The following is a 19,637-nucleotide window of genomic DNA, read 5'->3' as shown; positions in this document are numbered from 1 at the left end:
CATTTTGTCTGCTTGGAATCCCTTCTCTTTAACCACAACACACTTACTCCTTTGGAGAACACCCCTCCACTCTGAGTGCATGTGGTTCCAGTCAGGGTACAAGACCCAGGCCTGGCCAATAAGAACACAATATTTCTTGGCCCCTGGGACTGATTCAGATTTGGCTACATGACCTGAGTCAGGCCAGTTAGAATCCATCCCAGACTTTCTGGAGCTGTCAGGAAAGACATGCACTTTTTCAACAATCAGATTGCTGAATTCATAGGATCTAAAGATGAATGAAACTGACGGTAGCCGTGTTAACTGTGACTCATAGGAAATACACCACGAAATGAATCCAACATAAAGGAAGAATAGATTAAAGGTCAAAAGAGCCAAACACTTGACATGCCTGAATGCTTGGATCCTGCTTTGCCAGAGTTAGTAATGCCTTGAATGTCCAGATATGTGGGCCTTAATTTTTGTTTTTGCTTAAACTAACATGAAATTGTTACTGTCCCTCCCAAATAAGATTACCTCATTAATACACCTAACTCAAATTGTGGTAACAATAAGCAACTAACTTATAATAGTAGCAGAAAGATGTGGTAATTAGGTAGAAATTGTAAAACAAAGAAATGTATGCTTATCAGGGCTGGGCATGATAATCCTAGCACTTTGGAAGCCTGAGGCAGGAGGATCTCTTGAGCCCAGAATTCAAGACTAGTCTGGACCCCATGTCTACAAAAGAATTCAAAACTTAGCTGGGTATAGTGGAATGCACTTGTAGTCCCAACTGCTCTAGAGGCTGTGGTGGGAGGATCACCTGAGCCCAGGAAGTTGAGGATGCAATGAGATACAAGATACAATCGTGCCATTGCATTTCAGCCTGGGCAACAGAGTAAGATCTCACCTCAAAACAAAACAAAACAAAACAAAACAAAACAAAACAAAACAAAAAACTATGCACATTAAAAAGCACGAGAAGCAGAATATATTTTTATTAGATCATTTCAAAATTTATGTAGGATTATAGAATTTAGTCCTGTAGAGATTATTTCTTTCAACCTTCTAATTTTAAATTTATAGATAAGAGAACTGAGGTCCAGAAGGAAGCATCTAAAATATTTAATAAAGATTATTGATAAATGCTTCCACGGGATTATAATAATGGAAATGAGCAGTAATGTGCTTAAGGATCTTAAAAGGTTTAAATTTCTTAAGGCCCATAGTGAAACCATGAGCTTCAAGTCAGTGAAAAGTTAAAAAAAAAAAAAAAAAAAAAGAAAGCAACCAAGCAACCAAATCAATGCCATTTTTCATGCAATTTAATCCAATCAAAAGAACCACAGGAATGAAATAGAATGAATCTAATTTAGAGATAACTTATTCCTTTTCCTTAAAAGTGACTTCACTCTTCCTTCAACCAAAAAATATAGACAAACCTATGAACAGATATGCACCTAAAACATGAGCCAGTTTATTTAATATTAAAATATTTCTTTAAATTGTAAAAGAGGAGCAGCCTCTTCAGGAAAATCCCTCTGGGGTCCTATAAAAGTTCCACGCATTCTGAAGATTGACAACCAGTGTTCTTTGGGCTTGCTGTTCGGTGGAAAGAACATTTTCTTTGATACCTTAAGTTTGAAGAATTAGTGCATATTTTAATGCCACATATGTAAAGATACTTTTCACATTTACTTAGAAATTTAAACAGGAGTGTGACTTTTTTGGAAGAGTAAGATAAAAGAAGATCCTTTTTAAAACAGAAGATGCAGTCAACCATCAATAATAGATGTTCTTCAGGTAAAATATTCACTAGAACTTGGGAAATTTGATTGTGAATTTAATACCTGATTATCTGTTTTAGCTGTGTTAGAAGGAGTGGCCATAGATCCTTCTACAAAGAAAATAAAGCAGGAGTTGCCTGTTTTGTGAATTGAACGTTTATGTTTTTGATTTTCTTCAGTTGAGATTTACTTGTATATGTTTTTCGGTAAACTTGGGAAGATTGATCTATTTTGGGAACACCGCCGGTTACACGCCAGTCCATCTTGACTTCACAGTAGTCTATACCTAAATTACTTCTAATTGTTTTAGAGTTGAATTTATGTGACTGAAAGTCATGTGGGACAAACAAGAGTAAAGAAGTGTTACTGGATGGGTAAGATAATTTGCTTTAAAAAAAAGTTGATTTATAAACTGTGGGCACTAGAAATTATATTATTTAGGTGGTTTTAATTGCATGAAATTCTAAACAACTGTTTTCAAGGGACAGATATTTATTTAATTTTTAACATGCATTTTCCACTCTGTCTTTGTATTTCCCTGCTTGTCTTTATTCAGTAGGCTATGTTTTGCAAACTCTTTCCTTAGTGCAGGGATTGCCAAAGCTGTCATGAATTAAATATATCATCTATGGAGTATAGCTAATCTCTAAGCCAACATTATGTAATACAGCTTAATTTTTATTTTCTTTGATAGTTGTAATAAAAATTGGTTTTGATTTTAAAAATATTAATTTAGCTTGTTTATTCTTCAAAGGAATAACAAACACCTGACTGAAATGAACATTTGGTTAAAATTATGGATTGGCATCATCTTACCTTTAATTTCTAAGCAACTATCAGTATTTTCATGTTACTAAAGTCTATCAAGTCATTAGGAAAAATGACCAAACCCATTGTTTAGCATCATGGAGACCAAACAGCTGGCTGACTTAGATAAAGATTTCACTCTTCTGTAAACTGACCATGTGACACGCCGGAGTCACAACAGAGGATTTTTGGAGATATTACATTTGCCTTTAAACATTACCCTTGGGAAAAATAAAAACTAGATCATCTACATTTTGAAATATGTTTTTTTATTTATTTCAGTCTTTCATTAATTTATAATCATGAATCTGAATAGTGGAATTATGGGTTGGGTTTTTATGGGCAGCTTTGAAAGCTTTTAAGAGAAAAGGAAATGATCAGCCCTATCTCTGAAAAGCAAGAAAACACAATGGAAATATTTTACATCATATGGAGATAATACATAAATAGTAAAAGAACTGAAACACTGGGCACACTTCCTACTCTTTATCTTAAGATACAGACTCCTTTGATAGAGAGGATACATAATGAAAATAAAGCTGAGCTAATTGTTGGCTTTAATTACTAATGGTAACAGGATACAGCAAACAAGGTCTCCTGAAAAAATAAGGTATTAAGTCTCTTTGAAATAACCATGTGAAGCTTAAAAACAACGAAAAAAGAAAACATAGCAAAGGGTATGAACATTCTTAGAAGGAAATACAAAGAGAGTTTGAATGAAAAAGATTGAAGTCACTCATATTCATGTTGAAAATTTCAGAATTAGCAGCTGTGTTGGTACATAGACCCATGACTTGAGCTACTATAAATATTTGCCAAACAAATGAGCACTTTCTGTGTTTTTGAAGACTCATTAACATTTGCTCAGTTTACTGCATTTAATTACACAGAAACTGTGATCCGAAAGAGCTATTACTAATAGTCTGAGACTATAACATGAAAAAAATACAAATAGGAACAAGTACAACTATTTATATGATAAGAGTGCTGACAGTATTTCCTCTTTCAAAGAGTTAGAGAAGAGTAAGATAAATGAAGATCCTTAGAAATGATGTGGAAGTGAACATATTGAAGGGAGTTCATATATTAACATTTTGCTTACTAGAAGGGATCCCAGTCTCCATTGGTCCTTTCCATACAGCCCTCATTAAATGATTTGCTTCAGGTTACATCCCTTCTTAAAAAATACTTAAGGCTGGACACAGTGGCTCACACTAGTAATGTCAGCACTTTGGAAAACTGAAGACGGTGAATCACCTGAGGTCAGGAGTTCAAGACCAGCCTAGCCAACATGGTGAAACTCCGTATCTATTAAAAATACAAAAGTTAGCCAGGCATGGTCACACACAACTGTAATTTCAGCTAATTGGGAGGCTGAGGCAGGAGAATCACTTGAACCCGGGAGGTGGAAGTTGCAGTGAGCTGAGATCGGGCTACTGCACTCTAGCCTGGGTTACAGAGCTAGACTCCATCTCAAAAATAAAAAAAATAAATAAAAAAACCTAGAGACGAATAGGGCCAAAATGCAAATACTCCTTTGCTTTTGTGTGATGGAATTCTTTTCAAACATTTTTATACGTGCAAGCAAACGTATCAGAGCCAGGACTAGGGTATCGTGAATGAGGACACCAGGGTGTAAAATTTAAGGAGGCACTGAGAGGGAGTGCTTTACTCTTTGTGCCCCAGGAACCTCTAGTCCCGGTCCTAAACATATGCAAATCTATATACACATATTTATATAAATTATATAGACTATATTTAAAATCAAAATGAGATTATACTATGCGTGTGATCCATAACTTGCCTGAGTCGCTCCACAATCCATGGCAAGCAACCCACCTTAGAGAATATATACATCAATGTCACTCTTTTTTCCCCACTCAATCTTTTTTTTTTTTTTTTTTTTTTTTTGAAACAAAGCCTTGGTCTGTTGCCCAGGCTGGAGTGCAGTGGCCTGATCTCAGCTCACTGAAACCTGTGCTTTGAGGGTTCTAGCAATTCTTCCTATCTCAGCCTCCCAAGTAGCTGGGATTATAGACACCTGCCACCACACCCGGCTAGTTTTTGTATTATTAGTAGAGACGGAGTTTCACTATGTTGGCCAGGCTGGTCTCGAACTCCTGACCTCAGGTGATCCACCCTTCCTAGCCTCCCAAAGTGCTGGGATTACAAGCATGAGTCGCCATGCCCAGCCTCCCCACTCAGTCTTGCTATTTAATTTTCGCTTATATGAAACTACAGCTTTGCACATACTTTAAAATTCTATCCTCAGTGAACAGCATGATGGAAGAGTTGTATAGGGCAGAAGAAATGCAGAGCTTCCATGCTCTTGCCAAGTGCACCACCTTCCAGGCACCTTTATAAATTTAGCTATCCAGAAGCTCCTTGTTCTTTCAAATAGTTGCATGATATGATGCAATATGAATGTATTATCATTTATTAAATTATCCCTCAGTTGATGGGCACTTATTCCCAGTTTTATGAGTACTGCTAACAATGCTGCCATCTTGTACATATATTTATGTGTACTTGTGTATTTCAGAAGCGATTGTTGTTCATTCAACAAACATTCACATTTTAAAAGTTAATAGATACTGACAACTGTCTCGTCAACTGCAGCACTGTCAAATCAAACTTTCTGAGACGATGAAAATGTTTTCTCTCTGTGTTGTTCAGTATGGTAGCCACTAGCCACATGTAGCTGTTGAGCATTTCAAATGTTGGTAGTGAGACTGAGGAACCGAATTTTAATTTTACTTAATTTCAAATCTGCATTTTCAGTCAGTTTTTTTTTTTTTTTTTTTTTTTTGGCTGATAACCGGTGGTTAGGACCTTCATAAAAATATTGAATAACAGTTATGAATAGGCAGATTTTTTTCTGAATTTTAATCAAAATACTTTGAGTGTCTCACCATATGTGTGACATTTGTTGTTGGTTACTGATATATTCTCTTTGTCAAAGTAACAGACACAGCTAGTGGGCTAACCCAACAGCCATTCTGGGGCCTCCCACTGAAGATGATGGAAAGCCAGTTACTTCCTCCATTAAAGGGCAGTCCACCCATGTCTTACCGGGGGAGAGATTGTGAATCCTCTGAATGGATAGGTATCAGAGCATGTGTGAGTGGAGACCTCGTTGGCATTTTTCATTCCCAACTTCCAGTCTCGATGCCTAGAGCTATGGCAACCCTTCTGATTGTAAGCAACCAAAGCTTGAGAATGAAGAGCAGACAGCTAAGCACAGCGAGAACACAAAGCTAGAATGAGCCTGAGTCCTGGGTTATATTTTTGGCTCACTGACCCAGTTCTGAGACTGTCTGCTTCTGAAATTCTTGTAAAATAAACACAAAATGTTTTTATAGCTTAAACTACCACTCATAGTTTGCTGTTTCTTTCCACCAGCAGCATTTTTTTTTTTTTTTTTTTTTTTTTTTTTTAGGCAAGATCTTGCTCCATTGCCAAGGCTGGAATGCAGTGGTGTAGTGGAGTGATCATGGCTCACTGTAGCCTCCATGTCTCAGGCTTAAGCAATCCTCCCATGTCAACCTCCTGAGTAGCTGGGACTACAGGCATGCACCACCACCACAGCTGGCTACTTGTTTTATTTTTAGTAGAGATGGAGTTTCACCATGTTGCCTATGCTGGTCTCAACCTCCTGAGATCAAGCAATCCTCCTCCTTGGCCTCCCAAAGTGCTGGTATTACAGGCACTAGCCACCAGAAACCTTCTTAACTGGTACAAGTTAAGAACACTTTTTTTCTATTCCTAGCTTTATGAGTATTTTAAAACCAGCAATGAGTGTTATAATCAATTCTGAAAATAACTTTCAAATAACAGCAAATACTTAAATAGTGCCTAATATATGGAAGGCACTATTCTAAATACTTCTCATTTATTAACTAATGTAATCTTTATAGCCACTCTACAGGGTAGATATTATTCTTATCCATATTTTGCAGATGAGGAAACTAAGACATAGAGAGGTCAGTTCAACCACCCAAGGTCACACAGTTAGTAAGTGACAAAGCCAGGATTTGAACCAAACAGTTCATAATTTTGTTTTTAGTTGTCTTTATCATAAGGTGGCCAACAGAATTGTTTGGTCAAATTAATGGCAAGTGAATATGAATTGTATTTTTTACTGTAAAAAGAGAGCACTAATAAAATTCATTTGATCAAGCTTCAAAGCAAACCTTGACTATTCTTACTCAATTAATTTTCTTAAATTATATGCTTCACAAATTCATTTCTTAGCCTTCTTTTTTTTTCTTTCTGAGACTCTAAAGAACAATATCCCTTTTTTATTCCTACTAAAGCTAGAATTATAATGGATGAATTAAGGGAAATTTTCTCATTTCTTTTACTTGTCTTGATTTTGGCCACATTTTCTGCTTTTTCTTCCCTTCTTTCTTTGATGAAGGACAGTGATGCTTTTGTTTTATCATCTAAGAAAGTAGCATAGAAACAAAAAAGAAATTGAGGACTTACTACACCCACCCGCTCCTGGGTTTTTATGCATCATCTTGTTTATCCTATCCAGATAGTGCATGACTCAATAAATATGGACAAAGTCTTAAAATCCTGTTGGCACTTCATAAATAATAAATGATAATAATGGAACAACCTGGCAAAAGCAGTTATATAAGTAAAATGTAAACCAAGATTATGTACAATTCATGGTATAACGGGAATTACTTTTCAGCTTTCTAGAAGCTGGCAATAGAAAATTATGTTGATACTTTATAATTTTTCAAGGCATTTGTTCTAATTTTCTTCTTTCTTATTCTTTAGGTATTGATTGGCATCTGGCAATGCCTTTGGAAATACAATAAATTCAAAATAACTAAACAGGAGTTTGTGCAAAATATAATTGTTAGTGGCCTGATTATGGTCTAACTATCAGTGTAGGCTTGTTTTGTTTACTACCACCTGAGAAGACATGGAATTTCTGTGTATATACAATTATAGTGATATTTAATTCATGGCTTTATCATAACAATCATCATCATCACCACCTTTATCAATATCAAAGTGATAATGGTGATATCACAAATTATCATATTTGTAATTTTCATGATTATGTGAGGTTATTGCATATTTGCCATTTGTTATAATTCATTTTCTAGTGATTAAAAAATCATTGCTAGGTATATAATTAAATGTCAGTGAATCTATATAATTAATCTGTATCCTGTAATAAACACTACAATCTCAACTTCACATAAATCCATGAATTAAGAACTATATCTTTGGCAGATATATATGAGAAAGAGTGTATAAATGTTTTCTATAATGTAAATATAAAGTTTATTTAGCAATGCCAGTCAGAAGGGCAGAAAAATAAAAATGATGCAGGCAGAAGGATTGATAACATTCACAGGGACAGAGGCAGGAGTATTAATAATGGTCACAGCCACAGAAAAAAATAGAAAGTAAGATAGACCATGAAAATGAAGACATCAGAATAGAGTGAGAAGAAATTCAATAAAAACAAGAAGATTTAGAGACTTGAAAGGCAGGGTTGGAAGTATTTATTGCTTTGCTATAGAAAGCAGTGGAACCAAATAAAGAATAAATTAAAAATTTGGAGAAGGTGGTATTCTAGGGAATTTAGATAAGGAATTTGAGTCTGTTGGGAATGGGATTGTTTGGAAATATACATGCATCTCCTCTCCGTTCAATTTCATGCTTGCAGGAGCACAGATGGGAAAACTAAAAAGAAAAAGAAAGGCAAGACCTTTAGTGGGGTTTCTCAGGGTGTTACCTCATGCGTATTGTTACTGAAAGAAGACTGTTTTCCATGATCTTTAGCGTTTATTTTACTTTACTCCATAACAGAATTTAGATAAGTTCCCTGTGTAACATCCTCATAGACGCAAGTTTTAGAAAAGCCCCCTATTTCCCCTTCTCTATATCATAGCTTCATGGTGGACTACTGTCATGCACAGCCTTCTGTGTGAGGATGTCTTAACTCCCAAGAAGGCCTGGACTCAAATCTTCCTTCTTCAAACTACTAGCAGTGTCACTGAGAAGTCCTATAGGATGCAGTTTTCTCATCTGTAAAATTGGGAAAACAACTGTACCTAAGGCATAGGTTGTTGTGAGATATCAGGTAAGCGTAATGCATAGAACAGTGAATGTTCAACAGCCGATATTATTTCCTTAATATAAACAATCTTATAACCATCAATATAGTCTTTACCTACCTGTTATTAATACTTTGCTTAATGGCTTAGTATTGTTTTGATGGAAAGCTTGCTCTGCCTAAGCAAATGTTAAATTTACTCGGGGCATGATAGGGACTTTTACCTGGTTTTGTTGGTTTAGAAAAGATAAAGAAATTTAGTGCCTATTTGTGATAATGTAAAAATTACTATTGATACATAGTAATTTTGTATATTACTAATTATGTTATTACTAATTACGTATTATTACTAATAATATGCCTAATCAGAGAAAAAGGCATATTAAAAGAAACCTAGTTTTTAGAAATGCATAGAAACTAATCAATGTGACCTTGAGACTTTAGCAAGATGAGGTTTGAGATATCACATGGTCATGAGGATGGAGAATGCAGCAGGCAGGGCACACTGGGGGGTTGAATGTGCCTCTGGGACTCTTCTTGGCCTAACTTCATTCTGCTCTAATTGAAAAGAGGAGCATAATCTAGAAAATGGATCTTGTGGTTTTAAAAAAATAGTTACATTTAATATTTATATATTAATATAAAATGAGGATGTATTTATATAAATATTAAATATGTATTAAATATTTATAGAATATTAAATATATATACAGCTTGATAAATTATTATAATAGAAAAACTCATGAAACCACTATCTGGACAAAGAAATAGAACAGTACTCCAGAAATTGTTCATGTGTCCTCCTCAACAATAATTCCTTCTTCTGCCTTAAACTTAAATACTATCATGACATCTACAGTAATCACTTCTTTAACAGTTTTCAATAAAGTTATGTGACATTTGTTATTTCTAAACTTCAAAAAATTATTACATAGTGTAATTCTGATTTGTGCAGAATAGCAGAAGTGTGCTAAATTGTGGGTGTCAGTTTTAGTAACTGGATGTCTTTACCTACCTGGGTTTTGCTTAATGCTATGTTAACTTAATATAGAATTTTGTTCTATACTGAGACTAGATTTGTTTATATTAGTTTTGTTAACTATGATTTAAGGTTATTTGTGATCTCTCACTCTTCTATTACTCCCAATTGAGGGGAAAGTTGATTTTATGACTGAAAGGTAGTTTCTGAGTAATAACCAGGTAGCATACCGTAGTTGGCATTCTGATAAATATTTTTGCGTAGTGTATTATTTTAAATCCCTTTACTTTCAAACTTTCTGTATTTCATATATACTAGAAACAGAATATTGCTATTTTTAGTAGTATTTTAAAATATTTCTCTTAATAATTTTTCTACTTTAATTTGAAGGTTGTATAAATTGATGTTTAACGTTAATTGCCACTATCTTTGGGTTTAAATCCACCATTTTGATATTTAGTTTCTTCTTGTCTCACCTTGTATATATATATATATTTTGTTTGTTTGTTTGTTTGTTTGTTTGTTTTCCAGAAACGAGGTCTTACTGTGTTGCCCAGGCTGATCTTGAACTCTTGGGCACAAGTGATTCACCTACCTCAGCTTCCCAGAGTGGTGGAATTAAATACAGATGGGAGCCACTGTGCCTAGCCTGTTCATGTTCTTTTACCTCTTCTTTCTTCTCTTTATTATCTATTTCATCATTAGCTTGCTGGCTATACATTCTTTTACTATTCTTTCATTTTGTGACTAATCTAGAAGTTAAAACATGTAGCCTTAATTTATTTATTCTGATTCTATTTAAACAACATTTACACATATTTATTATTTAATACAATCTGCTTATTGTGATTTTTCTGTTTTGGTTTGTCCAAAAATGTCTTTTTTTTTTTTCATTTTTAAAGTACATGTTGGTGGTTACAGGTTGACAGTTATTCTCTTTCGGTCTTTGAATGATATTCTGGCCTTGCAGATTCCACTGTTGCAGTTGCTATCTCAAAGGCAATCTGTCTTTATTTTTCTGGCTGCTTTTAAAATTTTCTCTTGGTCTTTGAATTTCAGTGGTTTTATTATTGTGTACCTTTAGGGTTGTCCTTTTTCTTGGAATTTTATAGAGTTTCTTCAATCTTTATGTCTCTGGTCAGTTTGGAAATTCTGTCATTTTATCTTTAAATATTGTTTCTACTCTATTTTCTTTATTCTCTCTAGGACTTTAATAACAAGAATTAGAGTTTCTCATGGTATCATCTATGTCTCTTATTTACTCGATTTTCATCCTTTTATATGCCTGTCCTTTTTCTGGATATTTTCTTTTGACTTGTGTTCTAATTAGCTTTCTAAATTTCTTATCAGCTGTATAATCTCCATTAAGGTGATATTTTTCAGTTCCAGAATTTCCATTTAGTTTGTAGTTTCCAGTTCTCTGCCAAAGTCTCAAATTCTGTATCTTATTTCCTTGAACATTAGCCTGATTCTTCTGAACTTTGTTTTTATCATCTACTGTTTCTTTGGATTTGTGGTCATGTCACTTTGGCTCCTGATATAGCTGGTTATTTATGAGGACGTGCTAGCCATTGATTTGAAAACTGTAAAAACAATTTGAAGTCTAAGATGCTATCTTCTCTCAGAGAGGATTAATTTTGGCTACTGGCAGGTGGCCAGAAGCAGTAGAGGTAAAGGATCACATTAATTCCACTTCAGAGATGATTTGAAGTTAGGCTTTTGTTTCTGCCAAGAATGATTGTCTTTTCATTTACTCCTTTTGGCTAAAGGCTTGGGGTTAAATGGAGGTAATGATACCACCAATTTCATAGAGCAATACACATTCATGTAAAGCATTTAAGCACAGTGCTTGTATGTAGTCTATGCTTGAAACTGTTAGTTAATATTGTTAAGAATCAATAGATGAGGGTTGGAGTAATGAGAAAGTTAGATGAAATGACTTCTAAAGTCCCTTCAAGCTCCAAAATTTTATCACCATGCAAGTTTTAAATAGAATTGCAGACTCATTCTGCCTTCTTCTCTACCCAGTCTGCCAAGAATATTTGTTAAGAAAATATGTTACGGGAAAAAATATAAATTTCCTGATAATTTATAGGGCTATATGCAGGGCAGTTTGGGCTGATAGCTTAGTGGAGTTATCACCTTTTCATTGTTCTTCAGATCATCAAATTATTAAAACAATTTCAAATTGGTATGGCTGCTGTGCGTCTACTGTTTGGTTTGAAAAATATTCATTAAATGGAGTTGTCTTGGGATAGAAAGACCGAGAGATATTTTTGAAAGGTTAAGGCTGTGTTTCTCCCCTGTATGGATTGATGTTGTCTTTCACAACTGGCATACTTTTTTTAGTAATGAAAAAATGGAAATCTTATTTTAAAGATATAATTTTTTAAATACTTAGATTTCTATTTGCTTTCAAAGCCAAAGTGATGCATAAATTTAATTATAAGAGAATTTCAAAATCATTCTTTAATTCTCTTATCTTCCTTGTCTACAGAATCTATCTTCATGTGTAGTCTCTACTAGGTCAGAATCAAATATGTCAATTCTATTGTACTATTTAGAGCATTACATGACAAAGACATCAAATTAGCATATATATTATTTCCTTCACTTCGACTATGTTTAAAGTTTACCTAAAATTCTCTTTGCCTTAGCTATGTTAATTAAAAACATAGCCAAAGAAAGTTAATTACCAAATCCTTTAAGCCTGTTGCTTGTTTTTAAATTTTTAACCAAAATATTGACAATACAATCTGAGTCAGAACATAAAGATGCCATCCAAAATTCTTTTAGTAGTATATACAGCTTTTCAGACTAAATGTCTCCAAGTAAAAATCTTGGATTATTTTAAGCATATAATCCAAGAATCTGAAAATGTTCTTACCTTAAACAATTTAAATAAATGTGATTTTGTGAGTTTTTTGGTTGATATCTTCTCAGTGGACTCAAGGATTATCTCACTTTCTCATCCATCTCCTGTGATAAAATGACAGGCATTTCAAGAGACAAGAGGCAGGCTGCTACCCACTCCCAAGTACCATTCCACCCATCAGGCAGAGTTCCCAAATTAAGGATTGTAGCAATTACACACAAGCAACAGCATGGAAAAGAAGCCAGAGCTGCAGAGGCGATCTGAATGCAGGAAGGAAAGGAAGATGCCTTCAATCAAAAAGCAAGTCTATCACTTATAGCATGTGGTCTTGCCTGTCTTCTTTGCAGAATTTTAAATGCTACTACAGTTTCTTCAACTTCTTCCCTCCTCCAAGGCTGAATCATCACTAATGTTTACTAAAGAAAGAATGGTCTATTCCTCAGACTTAAGAAAGATGGCTGTTTTTTTCTCAGTCTCAAAGAAAAAGATAATTATCATAGTGGAGAGGTTATATGGCTTAAGTTATTTTTTGGAAATTAAGTTTTGTCTTAGGGTCTTGCTCTTCAATTTTTGGCTAATTGATCTTGGTCAATTTTTAAATCTCTATTACAATTTCTTGTCTGTAAAATAGAAATAATAATAGAACCTCTAAACCTTTGATAATTTTTAGAGATTAATGTAATTATTGTTTTAAATGAATTTGTGCTAGTCTTTCTACCTTTATACCTTGATATACAGGTGCTTTCTGGTACCCAATACCTGTCTGGTAAGTAAAAGACAGTAACATCAATATTGGGCAGTGTTACTGCTGGGCCTTGGACTGAGCTAGGTGTTTTGGAAAGTGAAAACATATCTTAATATTTAGTTATGTACATGAAAAATATACAGTAGCAAAGTTGCATTCAACTGTGAAAAGGCATTGAACTGTATACTTAAGATATATGTAATTTTTATGCACATTATTAGTCAACATAAAGAACAGAAAGGTAGACAATTTTATGGCAGTTGTATAATATAGAGTGTAAAAACCTAAAGACATTTATATCCTAGTTGAAACTATAGTTGGAATTAATAGCTTCCATTTTTTTGTAGCCACCACATTTATAATGTAGAAATCACCACAAAGCACCACATAACATGGCTACCTTTCTAGAATTGGGATTGGTTCCTAAACTGGATGAAAATCTATGTCCTATTTATAGGGTGACTAAAATAATTATCCTGCTCTGTGTTTCCTTGCTAGAGCTTTCCCAGAAAGTTCAAGGAAGTAAGTCTTACAAAGGAGTTTGCTAAATTAATCTGTTAGCCACCAAAAGCAAGAGAGGGTTCTCCTTCTAACTTTAGCAGAAAAGACTTGAGACAGAATGCTTGATGCTTCTCTTACCATATACCCATCTCTGAACTCTGAAGCAATTACTGAGCCTATGGAGAGAGAGCTCTCTCACTGTCCGGCTAATAATATGATGGAGAGTGACGATACTGTGACTGACAGTCCCCAGGATAACACATTTTAGAGAAGGTTGGTTCTTTGAAGGTTGTGAATCTAGCAGACAACTCTTAACTGTTTGCATAGCAAGTGAAGAAGTCTGAATATTCTTCTGTGGAGTTACTTGATCAAAATTTCAAAGTGGAGCTAGGGCTGATTTAAAGATAATTGCTACAATTTAGGTAGGACCAATGAGGACAATAGCTATGAGGAAGAAGGGATGTGATAAGGAGAGATCTGATATTAGGATGTAGCATCTACAGAAATGATTGACTCATTGTCTGCAGAGGGCCTAGAACTACAGCAAGATATCCATGGTGGCTCCCAGATATACAGTTTGGGTGACTGAAGGATGGTGGTGACATTCTTCTTGAAAGGGAGATGGGAAGAGAAGTAGGTTGAGGTGGAAGAGAAAATAATGAGTTCAGTTTTGGACATGTTGAGTTATAGAAAATAATAATTAGTAGGAAAAATATAAGTAAAATTGTAAAGTTTTTTAAAAAATGAAATTCTTTCAGCAAACCCAGGAATTACATAATTGAACATCTATAGAAGGAAAAGAGAAGGGGAAAAAGAGTTTAGTAACAATTTTTTCTTGCAAAAAAAGTTCATTATTTACTTTACTTAAATAACTGAAGGAACTTTGACCTTCCATTTAGAATAACTCCGTTCCACTGCATTTTATGATTACTGAGAATATCTGTTTAAAGAATATCATTTTTTCCCATTCAAAAATAATTCATCCCTGTTAGAGACAATTTAAAAAGTTAAAATGATGTTTCATGTACAATAATACATATATTTGGCACAGTCTCTCTTCCTGAAGATGCTTTTAGTTATTACAAATCACGTTTGTTATTATAGAGTCTAAAAATACAGAAAAAGAGTTGATATCACTTAAATCTCACTACCTTGATATAGACACTGTTAGAATTTGACTATGTTTTCATGCATTGCTTTATGTGCATACACGCACATACAGATACTAATTTATTTGAATGTAATTATTTCATATTTTTTTACCATGAACAGTCCTGTAATTTTTTGAACCACTGTTTACTTGTGATATTTCCTCATGTCTCTCCTTTCCTTCATTCCTTAATTTGCTGTTCTAAATAACATATATTTAGTACATTATATATAATATAAATTATACAAATTTTTATATTGGTATGTATAATACATACATATAAAAATATGGAAACTGGGCACAGTGGCTCAAGTCTATAATCCCAGCACCTTGGGAGGCTAGGGCAGGAGGATCACTTGAGCCCAGGTGTTTAAGACCAGCCTGGGCAACACAGTGAGACCTTGTCTCTACAAAAATAAAAAATTATCCAGGTATGGTGGTGTGCACCTGTACTTCTAGCTACTTAGATGACTGAAGCCCAAGGAGTTCGAAGCTGGAGTGAGCTATGATTGTACTACTGCACTCCACAGCTTGAGTAACAGAGACCTTGTCTCTGAAAGAATAAAAAGGGATACTTGGTCATGGTTTTAAAAACTAACATCCTGTATGTATTTTTCTATACCTGGCTTTTCCCCGTTAACTGCACATTGCAAAAATCCCCCCAAGTCAGTTGCTTTAGGTATCAGGTAAGAGTATCTCATCTACTTCAATGTAACTCTCCTAAGAGCAGGGACAATGGCACGTTTGTTTTCTGTAGCACCTAATATTGCAGCAGGTATAGCATGTACTTAAGAATGAATATTCTGAAATGGACAATAATTTGAAGCCATGGTATTGAGAATGAAAATATGTGGGCTGAGCAATTTGTTACTGTTCATTTATGCAAAGCACTAAGTGATAGAACCCCATGAAGTTGGCGATAGTATTATTATTATTATTCCCTTTTCACACACTACGATGATGAGGTATATGGACAATAAATAATTCTCCCAAGAGTACAAAACCTGTGCATTGAAAGATAGTATGTTCAAGTCTCACAAATTCCAACCAAATGTGTTATTATCCTTTGCCTTTTGTGAAGTAAATAGCAACCATAATAAAATCAACATGTCCAACACATAGAAGAGAGTAATTTGATCCTGAGGGCTCACACTTTCATCTCTGCCTGGAGCTTTGCGGGCAATTCTCATGGACACATCTTTCCTCCTTAGGGTCTTTTACGGTCTGTAGTAGACATGGATTTTCACATTTCTTTTAGAGAGGAGAAGAGTGAAAACACAATGAGGTTATTTTACCAAATGACATACAAAAAATCAGTAAGGGGAAGAGGCAAAGAAACCAGTTCTATCAATCCCCGGGCTAGATTTCTGCCTCCCACAAAACCTGAATTCTGGAAAACCTTATTGAACATAGGTTTTATTATAAAAGCAGATCTCAGCACTTGGTTAATTTATGGCTTTAAGCAGAAGGAAGGGAGGAAATGTGGTGCGTCGATTGGAGCTGGTGCACAGCTGGGGATGCGGAGCCAAGCTGTGGCTCACCTGAGCTGGTGTGCTCCACAGATGGTCTGCATCAGAATCTCCAGGACAGGGTGCCGAAGAGACAGAGCCTGGGTCCACCCAAGGAATCAGAATCTGGGGGATAGATCCTGGAATAAGAGATGGGCTCTATAGGCAATACTTTTTTAAGAAAGGGGATCTCCTTATGTTGCCCAGGTTGGGCTTGAACTCCTGGGCTCAAGTGATTCTTCTGCTTCAGTCCGCCAAGTAGTGGGGATTGCAAGTGTGAGCCCCTGCACCCGGCTTCTGTGGGGTATACTTTTAATAATTCCAGGCAACTTTATGTGCCAACATTTAAGAACAACTGTTATGTCCTTCAAAGGCACCTCTTGGGCATCTTGGCTTAGTGGGAATGGCAGCCACTTACTGTGGGCTCTTGGGGAAGTCACTTAAATCCCATGATTCTCAGTTTCTACATCTATAAAACAGGGATAATAGCACTTAGGAACACATAGAGCTATTATAAGAATTAAAAGTCATGTATGTAAGATTCTGGCACCCAATAATTAACTATAATTGGTATTAAGCCCCAAAAAATCATAGGAGATGAGGCTTATGAGGATATTTCAGAAAATATGAATCCGATAATCTTTGCATGGCTTTCAGCGTGGAAAGAATCTTGAAGAAAAAAAGTTAGGAATCCAGTGATGCACAGTGACTAAACCCAAGTAAAGGTCAAGATTTTAACACGCTGCACAAAGCAGCATCACTCTCGCCTGCCATTTTTTTGGGAGCAGATGGATAGGTAATGTAATGGAAAGCAGACCCAGGCAGAGGCACGGCTTGGAGATAGCAGTTGTGAAATACATTCAGATGGGGCAGTACTGTTTAGATAATAGTGGTAAAACTATGTTGAGTCAGGTGCCAAGTGGTGAGGCACTGATGCCAAGACAAACTGGAAAACAGCAGCATCATACAGACCTCTGGGGAAAAGATCAGGATGTACCAAATTAGAGAAAAGCAGGATCCTTCATAAATTATAGCTTTGTAAATGCATGTGGTAGAAAACTTTATATGTTTTCTCAAAAAGGGAAGCAAACAAAAATGGAAAATTAGAGCCAATTCTAATGAGCAACAGGGGAAATTTTATCAAGGAATCTTCTTAGATCTAACTCTGGGTACGCCACAATCTCTCCTAGCTTTAGAGGTCTCGACTGTGAAATGAAAAACTGTCTCTTCAGGCCTGTTTCAGTGGGAAAATCACATGATTCTATAACAACACAATAAAATGTGGCTTTAGTCTAATTTAGTCTTAAGTTTCATCTGAATAGGGAATTTTAATAAAATAGCACTTCCATTGGTAGGCTTTCTACGTTGTGCCTCCTGTTTTATGTTACATTATGCTTTATTCTTTCATATAAAACAAAGTTAATCGTGGGAGGAAAGTAGCATTACCATTTATTGAGTGCTTAGCTAGGGAGGGGCACTTAGCTAAATTCCTTTCAGATGTTATTTAGACCCCACAAGAATCTTAGAAGATAAGTAAAATAATGATGCCCATTTTACTTATGAGAAAATTGAGGAGCCCGTTCAAAACCAAGCTGCTCAGGTTCAGAGAAGGTACTGAACCCAAGTCTCAATCTATGCACAAATTACCACATTGAGAGAGAGGGGTGGCTGCTCCCTGTTAGATGAGTTTAGAAGGGAAGTTCCTTATTCCACTGATGACTAGAGGACCCTGTTTGTCTTAGGTTTTGTTTTACATCCACTCCTGTATGTGCTCCACTTTCTATTCCTGGAATCATCCCCTCGGAGACCCAAAGGCTGACATTACAGCAATGAAATGAGCCATCTGTCACTGCATATTTTGGCTACAAAGCTTTAATTGGAATCCAGAAGGAGGAAAAAAGACCTGACAGGGATTTTGCCGGGTGAAGTCCAGGGCAAAGGTCTGAATGACAACACTGATGAGTGAAAGCCCCTTCCCTCCCATAGGGCTTCTGCATACTAGTTCCCAGAGTTGATTGTGATGATCCTGGAAATAGTATCAGAAAATTATTCCCTTGCTGTCATCTGCTTCATTTTTGTTATCTGGAATCAAATACTTCTCAATGCACTTTAACACTTGCTAGTACCTTGTTACCCACTGCAGAGGTGCATAATCTAAGAGAGATAATATTGACTCAAACTCAAAGGAGGCACAAGTGATTTTAAATAAGCCATTAGTATAATAAATAATAAATTGTATACTTTTAAAATTACAGTTAAATGGAAGAAGAAAATGCACTAAAATGGGAGGGCAAACAAGGGGAGTTTATAAGACTTATGTTTGTCAGCAGTTATCCCAGGGACACGGCAGGTTTCCTTGACAGGCAGACTGATGCTGAGAGGGGGAAACTCTAAGGACTGGACCTCCTCACAGCTTGCTTACAGAGTGGCCAGAAGCAGTGCAGACCTGGTTGGGGAAGAACCACTGCAGTTAATCCTGGAGAAGCCTGTGGGTGAGAGAAGGTGGAGCCATGCTAAGGGTTCACTAACTGGGGGACAGGCCAGGAGAGGAGACCAAGGTGGGTCAAGGCTAACTGCAAGACGTTGGCTGTGAATGAAGGGGTAGATATTCAGGGGCTGTCAAATTAAAGTTGTGGGATCAACAGGACAATCATGGCCACACATTTTTTTTTTTTTTTTTTTTTTTTTTTTGTAGAACAAGGTGGGATATTTTCGCATATTTAAAAAATTGTGTATTAAGAAAAATTGGTTACTAAAGTATTATTGGTACCTTCTTCAGAGGATGCCGATTTGTTTCTTTAAGATACTTCTTTGAGATAAAATAAATAAGACCTACTATTTGATAGCATAACAGAGTTTCAACAGTCAATAATAACTTAATTGTACATTTTAAAGTAACATAGGGTGTAATTAGACTGTTTGTTACTCAAAAGATAAATGCTTGAGAGGATAGATATTCCATTCGCCATGATGTATTTATTTCACATCATGTATCAAAACATCTCATGTGCCCCATAAATATATACACTTACTATGTACCCACAAAATTAAAAGTAAATTAAAAAAATAAAAGTCGGGATCGGGGGACAAACACAAAATGAAATAAAAGATACTTCTTTGGCTGGGCGCTATGGCTCATGCTTGTAACTCCAGCACTTTGGGAGGCCAAGGTGAATGGATCATCTGAGGTCGGGAGTTCAAGACCAGCTTGACCTACG

The 19,637-nt window shown here is 35.6% G+C and overlaps 1 protein-coding gene across 9 annotated transcripts in view; it reads left to right on the top strand.

The window, feature by feature from the left end:
* LMNTD1 (lamin tail domain containing 1) overlaps positions 1-19,637 on the top strand; it is a 472,319-nt gene that overhangs the window by 96,714 nt on the left and 355,968 nt on the right. Inside the window, exon 7 of one of the 9 annotated variants that reach the window (XR_012518497.1) lies at positions 317-4,481. The exons of the other annotated variants lie outside the window; for them this stretch is intronic. The gene's annotated coding sequence lies outside the window, so the exon portion shown is untranslated. Of the gene's footprint in view, positions 1-316; positions 4,482-19,637 lie in introns of those variants that run through there. 9 annotated transcript variants of the gene reach the window in all.

The sequence above is a fragment of the Saimiri boliviensis genome, chromosome 7 (genome assembly GCF_048565385.1).
Source record: "Saimiri boliviensis isolate mSaiBol1 chromosome 7, mSaiBol1.pri, whole genome shotgun sequence".
Taxonomy (NCBI): Eukaryota; Metazoa; Chordata; class Mammalia; order Primates; family Cebidae; genus Saimiri; species Saimiri boliviensis.
Note: the sequence above shows the minus strand (reverse complement) of the source record. Positions and strands in the feature narration are given on the sequence as shown.